Consider the following 18,760-nt stretch of genomic DNA (forward strand, 5'->3'; position numbering starts at 1 on the left):
TCTGAAGAGTACAGTACGAAAAGTTTCTTTTTTTCCTCTGGATACTTTCAGGAGTTTTCTTTGTTTTCAGCTGTTTGCATATAATATGCTAATTATTTTTTTAATTTATGCATCCTGTTTAGTGTTTTCTGTACCTCATGGGTTTGTAGTTTTATGTGTGTCATTAATTTTGGAAAATTCTGAGTCATTAATATTTCAAATATTTCTTCTGCCCATTCTCTTTTTTCTTTTCTATTTTTCCCTATCTTTTATTCATTTATGTTTTGGTAATTTCTATTCACCTATTTTCAAGTTCACCAATTTTTTTTTGCCTCAGCAAGGTATATTAATGAGATGTTGATATACCTTTCATAGACATTCCTCATCTCTGTTAAATTTCCATTTCTTATTTCTTAAGGTTTCTATCCCTTTGCTGAAATTAGCTGTATGATCTTGTATGTTGACCACCTCTTCCATTAGGGACTTTAACATATCAATCTTCGATATCTGAGTCTGGTGCTAATTTCTTTCCAGCTTGGAAGTACATTCATTTCTTTGACTTCATATGCTTCAAAAAAATTTTTGAACATGGCAACGTACCAAAGAGGAATAATAAATATTAATTTATTTTTGTACAAAGGCTACATTGAATTCGGAGCTATTGGAACTTAGGTCATCTAGGTGGAAAAGTGCTGTTCACCCTGCTCTCGTTCTAGTTTTAGGCCTTCTGCCATGTGTTCCCCTTTCCCCATGTTTACACAGTTTATATCTTACCTTCTCCCAGTGTTCTCAGAGTGACAGTTTGTTGACATATTATTCCCACACACAGAGATTAGGGCTTTTGTTCCATGAAATACTAAGAGAGAAGGGGCCAAAAGGAGTTTTTTGTCCCTTCTCCAGAAGCAGCTACTCCCCCTCTCTGTTTGCACATGGAGGAACCTTTCTCAAGACTCTCTGTGGTCTTCCTTGTAAGAAATAATATTGTTTTTTGCTGAAGTGCATGGGATGTGAAAGGAGAGAGGAATCTGAAAGGTGACTCCCAGATATTTGGCTTGGCCTGAGACACATACGGGTAGAATCCCCAAGGCCACTGTATATCCATCCAGTCTTAGGTGAGAGGTTTAACTCTTTCCAGACTCACCCTTGGAATGGAAGACTTGAACTTGTTTTTTTCCAGCTTCAGTGTGTTCTTGCCTTGAGATTACCTAAACCACAATAACTCAGAATTCAATGCAACTCATCTTTGTACAAAGGTAGATTAATATTTATTATTCCTTTTTGATATGTTGCCAGTTCTAAGTTGCCAGGTCATTGAGTTGATTTATTTATGTACAGTGATGCTTTGACTGTCCTTTCTTTATTATCCAAACAAAAATTTTTCCCAAGGCCTTCACATCCGTTGTTGGTCACAATCAACAGCTAGAGACATGTCATTCTGTCAGAAAAATGAGATTTTGGGGGGATAGCTGTAGCAAATATTCTCAAGCACAAATAGTTTCCTTCAAAATACTTGAACCTAGGCTCACCTTTCTTTTGCTACACTGAATCCTCTTTGAACTTTTTCCATTGTGTCTTCTGCTCCATTTTATTTTATTTATTTATTTTTTAATATCTTTATTGGAGTATAATTGCTTTACATTGTTGTATTAGTTTCTGCTGTATAACAAAGTGAACCAGCTATGGGTATACATATATCCCCATATCCCCTCCCTCTTGCATCTCCCTCCCACCCTCCCTATCCCACCCTTCTAGGTGGTCACAAAGCACCAAGCTGATCTCCCTGTGCTATGCAGCTGCTTCCCACTAGCTATCTATTTTACATTTGGTAGTTGCTCCATTTTAAATAATTGACAAGTATAATCCTCACCCCCTTCATAGACATTCCCTCCATTTCCATTGCTTTGTCTTTACTGACACTTGTCTTTCCTTCGACACTTGTCTCCTATGGAGAATAGTTCCTGGGCATCCTTATTCACTTACAGCTCGTAACTACCATGCAGACTCACCAAGATGGAAACTACCCCACTGAACACCATACTGACACGTTCCTATAACATCATCATTTCATTTACTTTCACTTCCATTTCTCCATTCTTTTGGTGATTGCTGTGGATTTTTAACAATAATTCTTCCTTGTTTAAATGTTCTATTTAAAACCTTACCTGTTGTGTTTCTCCTTATTTTCTATCATTCATTATGTCAAAATGAATTCTCAGAATTAGACACTCCAGTAGAAACAGGAATATTTTCCTTGATAGTTTTGACACTCACCCTCTTGTGATAAAGTAGGTCCATAATCCTATATGGATAATATCACTGTGTTAGATATAATGGCCACAAAATCTGTGCAGTTCCACCCATGAAGGGATAGAGTGTATTTCTCCACTTCAACCGAGATGATTGGTGATTTGCTTTGCCCATAGAATGCAGTGAAAGTGATGCTGAGCAACTTGCCAGCCTAGACGTTAAGATGCCTTGCTGTTTCTGCTCTTGCCCTTTTAGTAATTTTTTTTTTTTCGCGGCACGCGGGCCTCTCACTGCTGTGGCCCATCCCGCCGCGGAGCCAGGCTCCGGACGCGCAGGCTCAGCGGCCGTGGCTCACGCGCCCAGCCGCTCCGCGGCACGTGGGATCTTCCCGGACCGGGGCACGAACCCGTGTCCCCCACATCGGCAGGTGGACTCTCAACCACTGCGCCACCAGGGAAGCCCTTGCCCTTTTAGAAAGCACACACCATGTGAACAAGCTCCATCTAGCTTGCTGAAGAGGTACATGGTGGAGAATCAGATGACAGGAAGCCAATCACCAAACTTGAGGTTGTTCTATATCATACAGCTTCAATCCAGCTCCGAGATTACTAAAAAATCACATTAGTGAGCCAAGGCAAGAGCAACAGAAAATCTGCCAGCAGAGCCTAACCCAAATTGCTGACCCACAGACGGTGAGTTCATGCATGAATGTTGTTATATAAGCTGCTAAGTTTGGGGGTGATTTGTAGCATAGCAATAGACAACTGATACAAATACACTAGTAATTTAGAATGCAAAAGTTTTTCAGGTTTTAGAAAGGTAAGTAAGTTTGAGAATATAAAAAATCATGATACATTCTAAATACTTGCAGAGAGAAACATAATAATCAAATGACTTAGATATTCCACCAGTAACTGCAAAAACACAATGGAGTAGAATTTTCAAAGCATTGAAGGAAAAAAACCTTAGATCCGAGGATTTTATATCCTGTCAAACTGTCATTTACGTTTCAGGACATAAGAAAATATATGCATTAAATAACCTCAAGTAGAGTCTGAGCCAAATCCCATAATCAAACACATTAAAGTTTATTCACTGCAACCTGAGGCCTTAGATTTCAGAAGACTGAATGAGTTTTGAATGAAGTATTCTAAACGAGAGAAAGAAGTCTACGAGATCTTGCAAGAGATCTATGAAGTTTATGCAGTCAAATGAATAAAGCTAAACACCTTGATAAAATTTCTTTTCGTCTTAGAAAAATACCAAATGTAAAGTACATGTATTGTAAAATCGAGGGTAGTCATCAGTTAGATCCATTCAACTATGACTTGCTTAATAGATAATGAACTGTAACTTGCTTTCACTGATCAAGCTCACTCTTATTGTTTTTACAAAAACTTAGATGTCCTCCAAGCATCACACAACCTAAACAATAAGATGTTTATCTGAGCTGTTTTTCAGGAACTTGGAATCAGCTGTGTCCAGTTTGAGCTTGAGTAGGTTAAGACTGGTTGGGACACCAACCTTCCAAACGGGCAATTGTAGTTCATCAACCCTGGTAGTTTGGAAGAGGAAAGGTGAGGATGTGACTTCCAGAAGTTAATTCATCTCCTGTTTTCCTTAGCTACTTCTAAACAGGGGTCTTTTATACTGCCCTGATTTTCTTCCTTTAAAAACAGCAGAAAATGCGGTTGTTTTATTATTTTTTTTTCTCACTGCCTGGCTGCATCCTGTTCCAGGTGAAAGCCACCACCATCTTCACACAGTCACTTCAGGGATTTCTGTAATTTTCTGTTTTTTTTCTTGGTACTTTTCCTATGGGCTAATCTTGGAGGAGGGAATCAGGAATTATTCTAAATCGGCATTTTGATAGAAAGAGGAAACAAAACTGAAATCCAATTGGAACTTTCTCCAGTTTTCCTCCATGTCATTCTATATTACCACTCTTGCTCAATTATGTTTCTTAAATATATTTTTATAATTGGGATTTCTGAATCCAAGGATATGAACATTTTTAAGACTTTTGATACATACTGCCAAATTGCGATGAAAAATTTACAATAATGATATAGTTGCTAATGAGAATCTATTTTCTCAGTCTAGGGCTAACACTGGACTGATAGTATCTACATATTTTTTTCTGATTTGATAAGTCATAGTTTTAATTTTAAGCTTTATCCTTGTGATGATAAATATTTTTATAAATTTATTAGCCATCTGTATTTCTTTATTATTGCATTTTCCCATCACATCTTTTGCCCACTTTTTCTTTGGGTGTATTACCTTTTTCTTATTGAATTAATAGTATTAATTTATGAATTAATTAATATTAATTTCTAATTAATAAATTTAAAAGTAGTAATATTACTTGATAATTTCTCTGCTACTTCAGATTTATCTCTACAACTCTCTAGCAGCAAAATACATATGGCAACATTGAGAATGCCTAATACTTTGAAATGTCCTTCATCTTAAATAGAAACATATTTTTACATGTTTTTTTAATATTTTCACTTTTTAAAACATTTGTTCATGTTCTATGATTTTACCAATTACCCTATTAAGTCTTAATTTATAAAATATATATGAATTGACCCGTTGGAAATATTCTCTGCTTGACTTTGAAATTGAGCATAGATTTTTTTTCTCTTGCTTAAGTTAATTGTAACTTTACCTTACATTATTATGTTCTATCATTTTCTATACACCCTACTGCCCAGGCAACAGTGCCTCATTGTATTTTGCTCTAGCTTTTCCTTGTGTCACAGGAAATGCTTCCATGGCCTGTTGTAGTATTCACAGTTTCATAGCCTGCACTACCTGAAATATCTTGTTGATGTGAGGAACTATTATATGGAGAACAATTTATTCTGCTTGTTTACTGATGCCTCAAGCATGGGGTAGTGGATGGCACATTTTCAGACCAGGACTATTTAAATGTTATGACAAACTTTTCGGATCTTTCACTGATTACACCCAGGCTGCTATGTTACTCTGAGTCTAAGCTTATCCTTTGTGCATCCTCAGACCCCCACTTTCTATCACCTCTGATTATCAGCTGTCCTCTTTCAGCTGTACTGTATTTATTACTTTTAATTTTTTTCTCACTTCTACTATAAGCTGGCACTACACTTAAACTCTCATTTTAAAATATACCACTCTATGTTTGTTTCTTTATTGTATTGATGGTTTCCTTTTTTAAAGTCATCCCACCTGTTCTTCAGCTTCAGTGGGGCTCAGTTTTTATATAAAATCTGCCAAAAAGAGCCATCTTTTTTTCTGATTCAGTAACTTCTCTACAGCCTTTGATTTATTTTCTCATTTTTCCTACTGTCATTACTGCTCAAACTCAGAAGACTATATTGTGGGTCATAAATAATATTGAGAGCACAATGTCATTGATGTCTGGTAGAGGTCTGAATACGTGCATGAGCTTACTTTAGAAGTGATTATTTTTCAGCTTATGCATCAGTAAAAGAGTGTGCTATTTGCTCTGAATTACCCAAGATCTCAAAATAGTTTCAAATTACTCCATCTGTAGAGGGTACTTATTTCAACTAAATCCTGCCCAAGATGACTTTTTCATGCATAAGGCCTAAGTAAGAATGCCTTTATTTTAAAATTATTACAGCTGTGAGACATTTTTTTGGACCTTACTACACCTACCTATGAGTCAGAAAATAAAGTATTTTGTAGCGAAATAAGCTGTTAGCATCTATTTGAAATTAAACCTTTCTTTCTTGAAAGAAGTAGGATGACAAAGGGTCCTCACCTCCCTACTTGCCCAGAGATAGTCATTGGTTCTGCCAGAGTAGCCAGCAGGCCTTCCTTTCCATATCAGTGAATTCCAGGAAGCTGTCTGACCTTTAGGAGTTACGTAATTCCATACTATGGATGATTTATCTTATTGCTGGATGTCTCCTCATCCAGTAATCATTCTTTCTGTTCTCAGTGGGAAGCATGACTGCTGCCTCAGGCTCATCTCTTTGGCCTCGTTCACCACACCATGTTGGGAGGGCCCTTGATGAGGTTTCCTCCAGAACTTGCAGTCAGTTTTCCTGAAGTGTTAGAGAGGGCTCTCCTTCTGAGTTTCTTTGGTTGCCCAGGTCTACTGAATATTTCAATAGATCTTAAAAACATAAAAGTTAGGGAAAACAAGAATTAGGGCATGTGACTTCCTATTGCTATGCTTTTCTTTTCCAAACACACATTGGGGTAAGTAAAAAAAAAGCCTACAGGATTTTTACTTTTTCTACATTGTGTGCTGTTATATCCTAGACAACATGGCAAAAGAGGTGTCCTTTCTACACTACTTAGCAACTCAATGAACAGAGGTGATCAAGGCACTTCGTATATAAAAATGAAGGAGTTCTGCTTAAGCAGAAGCCGTGGGAGAATATCACTCTCATACTGCGAAAAAAAAGTCATGTAATATTCAAAATCGTAAATTTATTTCAGCCCATGGAGAAATGCAATCAAAGGCAAAAAGGTGAGCTGAATTCTAGAGAACATCAAGCCCTTCCAAGAGAGATGAGCCCTAAGAAGTTTTGCTTTTGGCAAAGCACAGAGAAAGAGGTGGCAGCCATAGTATGGGTAAGAGGAAAGCAACTGAAATTCTAACAAATTCTTAAAAGCTGTGTGTGGGCTAATATGACAGTTTAGAATCCCTGGGATCCCAAGACATAATAGGAATACAGGTTTACTCAGCAGCTTTTCTTCCTGAGCTGCATCATATGGCTCATGAAAAAAGATTTGGTACAGGTCAGGAGACCTGCAGGAGTTCCCTCCAGAGATGATTGCTGCTAAGAGACAGGTGCAATATTTAGACCATTCTCTCATATGAAACAAAAAGCTCTCTGATGCTTCAGGAGGACAGAAAACCCTGTTGTTTCCTGGTCCCAGGAAAACGTTACTTGCTGCTGAGGGAGAAATAGAAGTAAAGGACATCTGCTACTGCAAGGAGCAGAAGCCTCCTCATATCCAAGATGCTGTACTGATACCAAGGAAAGGACCACTGCTGCTGGAGAGAGGCAGTAAACTCACTCCCATATGAGACACCCACCAGAATGTAAGTGGTGCAGCCACTATGGAAAACGATATGGAGTTTCTTCAAAATGTTACAATAGACTTACCATATGATCCAGGCAATGGAGGCAAGAATACGCAATGGCAAAAGGCAGTCTCTTCAACAAGTGGTGCTGGGAAAACTGGACACATGTAAAAGAATGAAATTAGAACATTCTCTAGCACCATATACAAAAATAAATCCAAAATGGATTGCAGACCTAAATGCAAGACCAGATACTATTAAACTCCTAGAGGAAAACATAGGCAGAACACTCTTTGACATAAATTGCAGCAGAAATGTTTTAGATCTGTCTCCTAGAGTAATGGAAATAAAAATAAACAAAAGGGACCTAATTAAACTTAAAAGCTTTTGCACAGCAAAGGAAACCATAAACAAAATGAAAAGACAGCCTACAGAATGGGAGAAAATATTTGCAAACAATGCTACCAACAAGGGATTAATTTCCAAAATATACAAACAGCACATACAGCTCAACATCAAAAAAGCAAACAACAAATTTTTTTAAAGATGGGCAGAAGACCTAAATAGACGTTTCTCCAAAGAAGCATACAGATGGCCAACGGGCACATGAAAAGATGCTCAACATTGCTAATTATTAGAGAAATGCAAATCAAAGCTACATTGAGGTATCACCTCATACCAGTCAGAATGGCCATCTTCAAAAAGTCTACAAGTAATAAATGCTGGAAAGGGTGTGGGGAAAAAGGAACCCTCCTACACTCTTGGTGGGAGTGTAAATTGGTACAACCATTATGGAGAACAGTATGGAGGGTCCTTAAAAAGCTAAAAATAGAGTACCATATGGTCCAGCGATCCCACTTCTGGGTATATATCCAGAGAAAACTATAATTCAAAAAGGTACATGCACCTCAATGTTTATGGAAGCATACTTACAATAGTCAAGACATGGAAGCAACCTAAGTGTCCATCAACAGGTGAATGAATAAAGAAGATGTGGTGTATATACACAATGGAATATTACTCAGCCATAAAAAAGAATGGAATAATGACGTTTGCAGCAACATTGATGGACCTAGAGATTATCATACTAAGAGAAGTAAGTCAGACAAAGACAAATATTATATGATGTCACTTATATGTGGAATCTAAAAAAATGATGTAAATGAACTTATTTAAAAAACAGAAATAGACTCACAGACATAGGAAACAAACCTATGGTTACCAAAGGGGAAAGGGAATGGGGAAGGGATAAATTAGGAGTTTGGGATTAATATATACACACTACTATATATAAAATAGATAACCAACAAGGACCTACTGTATAGCACAGGGAACTATACTTACAATATCTTGTAATAACCTATAATGGAAAAGAATCTAAAAAACAATATATATATATATATGTACAACTGAATCACTTTGCTGTACACCTGAAACTAACACAACATTGTAAATCAACTATATTTCAATAAAAAAATATTTTTAAAGTATACCTGCAATAGGAAACCTTTTCCCGTAGGTCAAAATATACATAAATTTAAATTTTGAAAGATGTTATCATATGTTAGGATATATAATATTGATTTACACTATTAATCGTATTAATCTGTACATCCCAGCAATGCTCAGCAATGCTATTATAAATTGCTGTCATTTTTGCCAATATAACTGATAAAATAAAATTTTAATTCTTTTCTTTTTCTTTTTGTAAGATCAAGAAGAACCTTTGCAAGTAATTTTTAACCAGTTCCTCCTTCTTGAATTAATTGCCTCATCACTTTCTTTTCTATTCTTGTGTTGGAATATTTCTTTTTCTTAATGATTTATATAATCTAATTATATAATATGGACTGGATATTAATTTTCTGTAATGTGAGGCATATATTCCAACTCTGATTATGTTGGCTTAAATAAATACAAAGATTATTAATTTTTCTGGTACAATTATGTCTTTATTGGATCTAATATATGAGTTGAGTGTATAAAGAGTTTCTTTAAGAATTAAGATGGTCAGAAAATAATACAATAATTGCTATTTTTAACATAGTAAAAAAGAATTACAAGAATCAACCCCAGCTATGACAATTCAATTTCCTTGAACACATATGTTTATATGTTTGTAATCCTAAGATTTTGCTGAAGTAATGTTAGCCTTTGATGGTCAGCTGTCTATAAAAATATAACTTTATGTCTGTAAAACTGTAACCTAAAAACAATAACATTATGTTAGCATTATTGTAAAACTATGATAAAATCCAGAAGATAGTATGAACCCAGTCTAAGGTTCTAAGTATTTATCAAATTTTAGGATATTACTTGAACTATTTTTACATTTTATCCCATTTACTTTTACATTGTTTAAATACCTATAGTTCTGTTATATATCAATTTGTGTTATAAATTCTTATATAGTAACATTGTAAGCATGGCCATTAACTTGATTCAAAGTTAAAGTCCTTTTATTTGTATGATAAATTATAGCAGAAAAGCTTTTTCTTAAGGAATCGACATTTTAAAATTGGGAATAATATTTTCTCTAGAAATCCTTCAATTGCCCTTTTTTTCAAAATGATTTTATCAATGCCTTAGTCATTATGTATCAATCAGCACAGAAATTAAAATTACAATACATATTGCTCTTAGGAACTGGGATCTCCTTCAAGGGATTGCTGACTCTCAAACTCAGGGAACCCCTGTTTAACAGAATCAAGAGGAGAGTAGCAAAATATAACAAAGGTAATATACAGGGAATGACACAGGGCAACAGAGTTTTGGTCGATGTTTTGGCTAATGATGGTCTATATGGTGAAGGAGATAGGGAGAAGATACAAAGAGCAAATAGACAAGGCACTAATGATGTATTCCAAATCCTGGTGACAAACACTTCTCTTTGTAGAAATTTAATGGACAAACAGACCATAAACCAACGATGGGTGTTCCATCAACAAGCTCTAAAGTCACAACATAGTGACATTATGTGCCACTCACAGAAGATTGCTGGCCAGCACACAAACCAAAAATCAGTAAGAGCATTAAATACTGTGCTGTCATAGTTACTCACCACTGTGTTCCCCAGGAACATAGACTCAAGAGATCCGATCACGAGCGCTTCAGGCCCTGTGTTGATCTAAACCAGTGGTTCTCAACTGGGGGCGATTTTGCCAACTGGGGGACATTTGGCACTGTCTGGAAACATTTTTGGTTGTCATACCTGGAAGAGAGCATGCTACTGACATCTAGTGGGCAGAGGCCAGACATGCTGCTACGAATCGCACAACGCACATGCCAGCCGCTTCAATAATTATGTGGCCAGAAATGTAAATGAATGCCAAGGTTGAGAAACCCTGATCTAGGTGAAGGAAAGCCAACAGGTTCACTGGTAACTCCAGGCCTTGTTCCCAAGCAGGATCAATAAGAAGAGGTTGGTCCTACGGTTCAAACGTGCTAACCACCATACAGAATCTGATGTTAGGAAACACGCATAGATCGTGTATCATTTCTCTTAGGGAAATTTATCATTTGGGTTTGATTAATAAAATCCTCTTGAAGGAAGGATGATCTCTATTTTAACTTTTAACTACCATGTGGCGATAAATTATAAGGTCTGTAGAAGAGAAAAATAAAACACACGTATGGGCTAGGATTTAATTTCCTAGCAATTTTGAGTTAACAATTACCATACCTGCCTCATTCTCCCTCTCAGGAGCCAGTGGACCATGATAGTAAGTAATAAATAAGTAGGGGTGGCACCTTGAGATGAGTGAGAGTTTTAAACTTTAGAACAGGAAGAAACATGAAAAATCATATAATCCAAAACACGCATTTTATGTCCTAAGGAACTGAGGTCCAGTCCAGAGACATTGATTTGTCCCAAATCACGTATTGCATCAGGAATAGAAACAGGCCTACAACCCAGCTATTAACGATTCTTCCATCTGGCACATTTATTTGCAAGAGGTGTGCCCTACATTTCGAAGGTTGTAGCAATGGACCAGTCAAGAGAGTGAGCTGGAGATGATTCTGGCCACATGGAAGAACAAACAGTTCTTGGGAACAGGGGAGCGTTTCCACAGGGTTGCCATACCAATGAGACAGCTTGCCAGCAAGGGGCACACAGCCACCTTCTTGAAAAAAATTTCAATCCTCCTAAGAAGTTACCAAGAAGATAAATCTTACCATCCACAGTTTGTGTTATTGAAGACAACTTGTTTCGGGACTTTGTAGAATTTTGAGATGTTAACTTACTTCAATTTGACAGCTATAGAAGAGGGAGATGACATTTTTTTTAAGGACACCTTAGTTATGGATCAGCTTCAGTATGATTGAAAGCATGGGAATTATTGTAAATATCCAGGCTGAGGGCAGAGAGTTGTCAAACCAAGTATTCAGTCCCTGAAAAAAATAACACAAGCCCTTGGTCCTATGGTATCTTTAATAGAGTCACAATAATGAGTTAATATGAGATTACATCTTAGAGAAAATGAAGACAACTACGGCTAGATTTAGAATTAGTTTGACAGATCAGCCAGCGAACTGGATTATAGATGTCAGAGATCTAGTTGAGTTAAATAAAGAAACAGAAGAGATTCCAAGCATGGAGTGCGGACAGAGAGAACAGGTTTGATTTGGGACCAAAGTGCTGTTTTCCACTGAAGAAATAAAATGAGGATGTAAATTGTCTGAAGATGTCTGGGTATGAGAATGAAGGTGAGGTACAGTGGCATAGACTGGAGGCGGCACTAACACTCATTCTGAATTGTGAACTAAGTTTAAAAGCATACAAACAACTGAGAAAAAGAGCTTTGGTGTTAAGTGTTATCCCTTTGTTGCAAGAAACTAATTTTTTAAATTAAGCATCACAGAAGTTTTTTTTTAATTGAAGTATAGGTGATTTACAATGTTGTGTTAATTTCTGCTGTACAGCTAAGTGGTTCAGTTACACATATATACGCTTTATCATATTTCTTTCCATTGTGGTTTATCCCAGGATATTGAATATAGTTCCCTGTGCTATACAGTAGGACCTTGTTTTCTAACCATTCTCTATATAATAGTTTGCATCTGTTAATCCTAAACTTCCAGTCTTTCCCTCCCCCACCCCCCTCCCCCTTGACAACCACAATTCTGTTCTCTATGTCTGTGAGTCCATTTTCGTTTTATAGATAGGTTAATTTGTGTTGTAGTTTACATTCCACACATAAGTGATATCGTATGGTATTTGTCTTTCTCCTTCTGACTTACTTCCCTTAGTATGATAATCTCTAGGTCCATGAATGTTGCTGCAAATGGCATTCTTTCATTCTTTTTTTATGGCTGAGTTATCTTCCATTGTGTGTGTGTGTATATATATATATATATATATATATACAGAAGTTTATTATGTCCCTGTCATACACAGGGGCAAATTTCCATACACCAAAACAAAAATTCAAGCATACGCTCTATAGATAAGAAGATTTGTCTTCCTCCTTTCTCAGCCTCCCCTGGTTCCCATGGACTGTAACAGAACACCATCCTGCCAAAAAGTGTGATTCAAACAATGACGACATTTCACTGTGAAAGACGCAATAAAACCTACCACTGCAAAAAACATCGATCAACTGATCAGAGTAGTAAGTCTTTTGAAAAATCAGGCATTGATATGCTCAAACCTATAGTGGCCCCACTGGAAAAATACTTGTTATTCAGAGAGAATAATAAGAGAATAGTTTTTATCCCCCTGATTAGTGCACAGTGTTGATCTAAAATTCAGCCTTATTTCCTATGAAGGTTATTTGCCAATATAAAAAAGGGAAATATTTCATAGAATAATTTAAATAAAAAACATTTTTTCAACACAAGTGCTTAGTTTTCACTTCTTTTGGAAAGAGACACCTATTTATATTCATATTTTCACTTTGGAACCACAGTTCTTAATGCAGTGTTAACTAAGTTAATCAAGATAACACTTTTTATTTTATTTTATTTTATTTATTTATTTTTTGCACTACACGGGCTTCTCACTGTTGTGGCCTCTCCCGTTGCGGAGCACAGGCTCCGGACGCACAGGCTCAGCGGCCATGGCTCACGGGCCCAGCCACTCCGCGGCATGTGGGATCTTCCTGGACCGGGGCACGAACCCGTGTCCCCTGCATCGGCAAGCGGACTCTCAACCACTGCGCCACCAGGGAAGCCCAGGATAACACTTTTTAGAGAGCTACCACCACTGGTGTATGGTTGGAGCTGAGTTTTAATATATTATTTCCATCCATCTTTAATACTTAAAGGAAGATTCACTTACATTTTGACACTTAATAATTGAAAATAGTAGATTTTATTTTTGAAAGAGCCATTTACCATTTCAAGTTTGTTGGCTGAACTGATTTATTTACATTATACCCATTGACATTGTAAAGAAATATATTTTTTTTAATTAAGAGCAATCAGAGAAACATAACTTCCAGCAATTTCTGGAAGACATGATTACGGTGAGATTGAACTTGGTAAAGACAAACCACCCAGCAGTTCTCTAGCTTACCTGGAGAGTCGATGGACAGTTTTCAGAAAGATCTGAAAACACAATCAGGAAGGAAGGAGGAAGGGAGAAAGAAAGGAAGGACAGAAAAGAAGGAAGAAGGAAATAAAAGAAGGAACAAGGCGGGAGAGGGGATCCTTTTGCTCGCACCTAGGTTCATGCCTCTTCTCTTCATCCTGCCCTGGTACAGGTTGTCACGTGCTCCGTTTCATCCATTTCTAAGGACCTGGAGTAATGAGTGGAGCAGTGGGAAGCATTTAAGAACCAAGAAGGGCCCCTTCCTTGCATGTCTCCTTAGGGTTATTTTGCTGAATTTATCTCTCCCCCTTCCCTTACTTTACATTGCATTTCCAAAAGGTGACTTTGTATCCAAGATTTGCCTCATACTTTGTCCTGGAAAGAAGGGTAGGTATAGGAACCATGGTCGCCAACTGTTGCAAAAGCCCCGATCTCAGGCTCAGGGAGTGAGAATAACAGTCTAGTAGAGTGCTGGTCTCCCTATTGCACACCCCCTTGGTGAGGAAAAGTCTCCCACCCCTTGGTAAATGGTACGCTTAGAAAGGCACCCAGGTGCCTAATATGAGGGAAGAGGGGAAATGAGTAGTGAGGTGGGATAGAAAATTGTGGGCCTGCAGGAATCATGGCGGATGTAGGCAAAAGAATATTTGCAAGTTCTCCTGGGGGTTTTGGACCTGTGAGTTTCCAGCAGGAAACTGAGGACTGAGGAAAATGTGGGAAATATTTGTAGAGAACATAGCAATTTGGAGTTGATTCTCCTTCAAGGCCCACAGAAGGAAGGGGAAGGATTTCATGAATATCAGGGCCCTCATTGGAAGGGACCCATTTTGAGAATCAGCTCGTTTGGGATGGTCCTACCTGGAGGGGCTAAAAAGACCACATGGAACCAGAGACTTGGTCACAAAATCGATTAAGGCACACCTTCTTTGGAGCCCCATTCCCCCTCTTTGAATTATCCTTCAGAGGCTCCAGGGAAGAGACTTCTTTTTTCATCTGGTTTCCATCATAAACCAACTCAGCTAAAGCCTGGAGTCCTGTCAGCATTAGTGATGGACCCAACGAAACTCTCCTTTTAAAGATTGACCTTAGGGGCTTCCCTGGTGGCGCAGTGGTTGAGAGTCTGCCTGCTAATGCAGGGGACACGGGTTCGAGCCCTGGTCTGGGAAGATCCCACATGCCGTGGAGCAACTAGGCCTGTGAGCCACAACTACTGAGCCTGCGCATCTGGAGCCTGTGCCCCGCAACAAGAGAGGCCGCTATAGTGAGAGGCCCGCGCACCGTGATGAAAAGGGGCCCCCACTTGCTATAACTAGAGAAAGCCCTCTCACAGAAACGAAGACCCAACACAGCAAAATTAATTAATTAATAAACTCCTACCCCCCAACATCTTCTTTAAAAAAAAAAAAAAAAGATTGACCTTAGGAAGAGTCATGGAGGCAGTTGTGCTTCTAAATCCTTAGGTCAGGTTAGAGGCAGGGCCAGGCACAGCTGACCCAGGCAAGGACAAGTCCGCTGCACTAGGCCTTGGAGAAGGATCTCCGACAGTGTGCTCCGAAGATGCGCAGACACTCCCTAGCCCTTAAACACACCTGCCTGGATCCCATTCTAGCCACACCTGAGCTGACTTGTCTCTTAGTGTCACCGAATAATTTGCAAAACTGTTCCTGGTCACTGCCAAGAACAGGCTAAGTTATGTCTTATCATGGAGAATTGGTGATTAATAGCGTTTGCTTCGTTTTAATGTGCAAGGCTGTGGACCATGCCTAGAGGATGGCCAGGAATCCTGCATCCTGCTTGGATACAGAAGTGCTCTCCAGTACACTTTTTCAGTCTGGAGAACATGACCGAATGCCGATCCCCAAGGTTCTGAGCCCTGAGTGTGTATACCAGTGTTGATTCCGGAGGAATCCCAGGCAATTCCTGTCACCTCCAAATTTCTCTACAAGGAAGGAATGAGGTAGAGGGGGAGATACTGCAGGACATGCTACTTTCTATAGCCTTGTAAAATATTTTTTAAATTGTGGTTACCATGATACTTAAAATAACTACTAGGAATCCAGATGGTTTCAATAAATATTCCAGATATACTTAATAAAATATATTATCCCCGGGCTTCCCTGGTGGCGCAGTGGTTGAGAGTCCGCCTGCCAATGCAGGGGACACGGGTTCGTGCCCCGGTCCGGGAAGGTCCCACATGCCGCGGAGCGGCTGGGCCCGTGAGCCATGGCCACTGAGCCTGCGCGTCTGGAGCCTGTGCTCCGCAACGGGAGAGGCCACAATAGTGAGAGGCCCGCGTACAGGAAAAAAAAAAAAAAAAAAAATTACCCACTCATTAATTCCAAATAAAATATAGTAATGACTACAGATATATATTTTATTATTTTAAGACTCCGTTAAAAAGGAAAGACAACTTTGCTTCTACATAAAAGAGATCTATATGCAAAACGTATCTAGTTTCATATCTTACTCCTCAATTCCTAGCATTTGCCCGAACCTTAGTATACCAGGGCCCTGGAAACTGCTCCCATGATGGCAGTAGATACAGAAATTGAAAATTAGACTAATTAACAAGCTGGATTGGCAGCTCTTTTTTTTACCTAAGGGAAGGATGGAATGATGTTTCCACACATCATGAAATCTAGTTGCCTCAAGGGAAGAAAATATCACGTTCAAGTTACCTCTTACTCATGATTTTTTCTTTTCCCTTTGTGGATCATATCATAATTTGAATGACCTCATCAAATAACTGGAGGATTATAAATATTAGCCTGATTCCAGTCTTATAGAGCATGGTATGGTGAATCCTCTAAAGATATATAAAATCTCTTATTACACATCTAGTGCTCCAGGAACAAATTTATTGATCACATGTACTATTGTTGCAGCAAAAATAGAAATGAAGTTTTCCATCCCCTGAGAACAAGGAAAATAAAGGGAACAGTGAACAGGCTAGAGAAGAAACATAACCTGGCCTGAAAGAGTTCATCACTCCTTGTTTTACTTTAACTGTCACTAATTTGTAGTAACTAGATTTGTACTTTACAAAGCTAACCTTACTATGTAAATTATTCCGTAAATTACACTATGTAATTTACATTCGGCACCTATCACCCCTAACTCTGTGTGAGTTACATCCCGTGTCTCTCACTCCGAAACCTTATTATGTCCCGGCACTTACATTCTATATGACCCTCCTACAAATCACCCCCTATAGCTTTTGCATTGCAGAAACAAGGTCACGGCCGATAAACCAGAGGCAAACGGATGCAATTACCAGACTGCAGGACCCCAATTACCGGGTGGCCTGACGCCAGCGATGACTGTTTTGAAATAATGTAAAGGAAAGGCAGAATGCAAGACCTTCACTGCTTTGATCATTATCATATACCCCACCCGGACTGCAATCCCCACATATAAAATCTTCCCTGACTTCCAAGGTGGGAGGGCACAGTTCTTGGGGTGCTAGCCTGCTGTGTCTTCCCTTCTGCCTAGCAGAAAAATAAAGCCATCTCTCTCTTCCTCCAAAATCCCTGTCTCCGTATTTCTGTTTGGCCTTGGTGCACAGGAAAGCTGGTATTTCGGCAACACTATGAAATATCATTGCTGCAATAGAAATGTGAGTTTATACTAAAAAGTTATCAAATGATGTTGAATTAAATATAACCTTAAAAATATTCAGTCAAGTGGTCAGTATTTTTGTGTAAGGAAATCACTTTTCCCTTACCTAAAAATTGTGCTGTACTATGTAGAAATGATAAATGCTAGGATCCTGCTGTTGTAAATCACACATTTGGTTGCACCAGAGTGGATACATGGATTGAGAACCAGGCTGACTGGCCAGCTCAGCACCCTACAGCTCCTTCTCTCCTATCCTAGCAGCAAACTGCAGAGCAGGGCCAGTGCTGGCGAGCAGCCTCTAGGATAAGCAGGCACATCTCCGGAAAGGCCTCTAGCACTTACTTTTTAACTTCATTCGTGGTAGCAACTGTTTGTTTCCCAGAAAAAAGACTATCTGTTTTACTAGACTGTTGGTTGCCAGCCTTGAAATCTGACTCATTTTAGACTGCATTTGATAACAAATGACTATTTTCTGCAAGAGAATTCATTCTAATTTTTTTTCAATTCAAAGTTACTGTTAACATCAGTATTACAATGCACTGTTTTATGACTAGGCCCATAAAGTATGTAAATTTGTGAACGTAAATATATTTCTAATTTATTATTCCTTTTTAAAGATGACAGTAAACAAAACTTCCTCAGTTATTACAGTGAAATGTGAATAATGAAATTCTCTGGATAACCACTAGATGGTGCTATATAACCTATTAAAACCACCTTGTTTTCACCGTCCTCTGTTTTAGGCTCCTTCCAGATGGCTTTTTAATGATTGTAAGTCCAATTTTAACTGATATTTATTTAACGACTTCTATAGATAGTGATCAAATGGCATTGTACTAGTTGAATGACCTTGGACAAGTCAGTTATCCTCCCTGTGCCTCAGTTTCCTCATCCATGGAATGGGCAGAAGAGTCTTTCCTCGGGCAGGACCCCACGTCATGGCCTCTTGGTCGTGGCAGAATACACCAAGGGTGAGCCTATGACCTAAAAAGAGTGATTCCTTCCCTGGGTTTTTTTCAAACTAGAATTAGGAAAGGCCAGCCAGTGCCTCTTTGGAAGTTTGATTTGGGTTATCATCACTTTAGCCAGAGGAATTCTTACTAATCCAGGTGGTCACTCATTCTGTTCATTCAAAAGTATAGCGAGCAGTTTAAGTCCTTACCCCATAATCTGTTCAAGTCTAACTCCCATCGTATTTAAGAATACCAAAAGAGAAAAAGTGCAAAGACGGCAAAAGGCAAACTAAGGAGAATAAGTTCCAAGCTTGTGACCCATTAGATATGAGTAGAACCTTGAAAGGAAGTGCCTCCCCAGAAATACCAAGCACTTTGCAA

Source organism: Phocoena phocoena, chromosome 12 (genome assembly GCF_963924675.1).
Source record: "Phocoena phocoena chromosome 12, mPhoPho1.1, whole genome shotgun sequence".
NCBI lineage: Eukaryota > Metazoa > Chordata > Mammalia > Artiodactyla > Phocoenidae > Phocoena > Phocoena phocoena.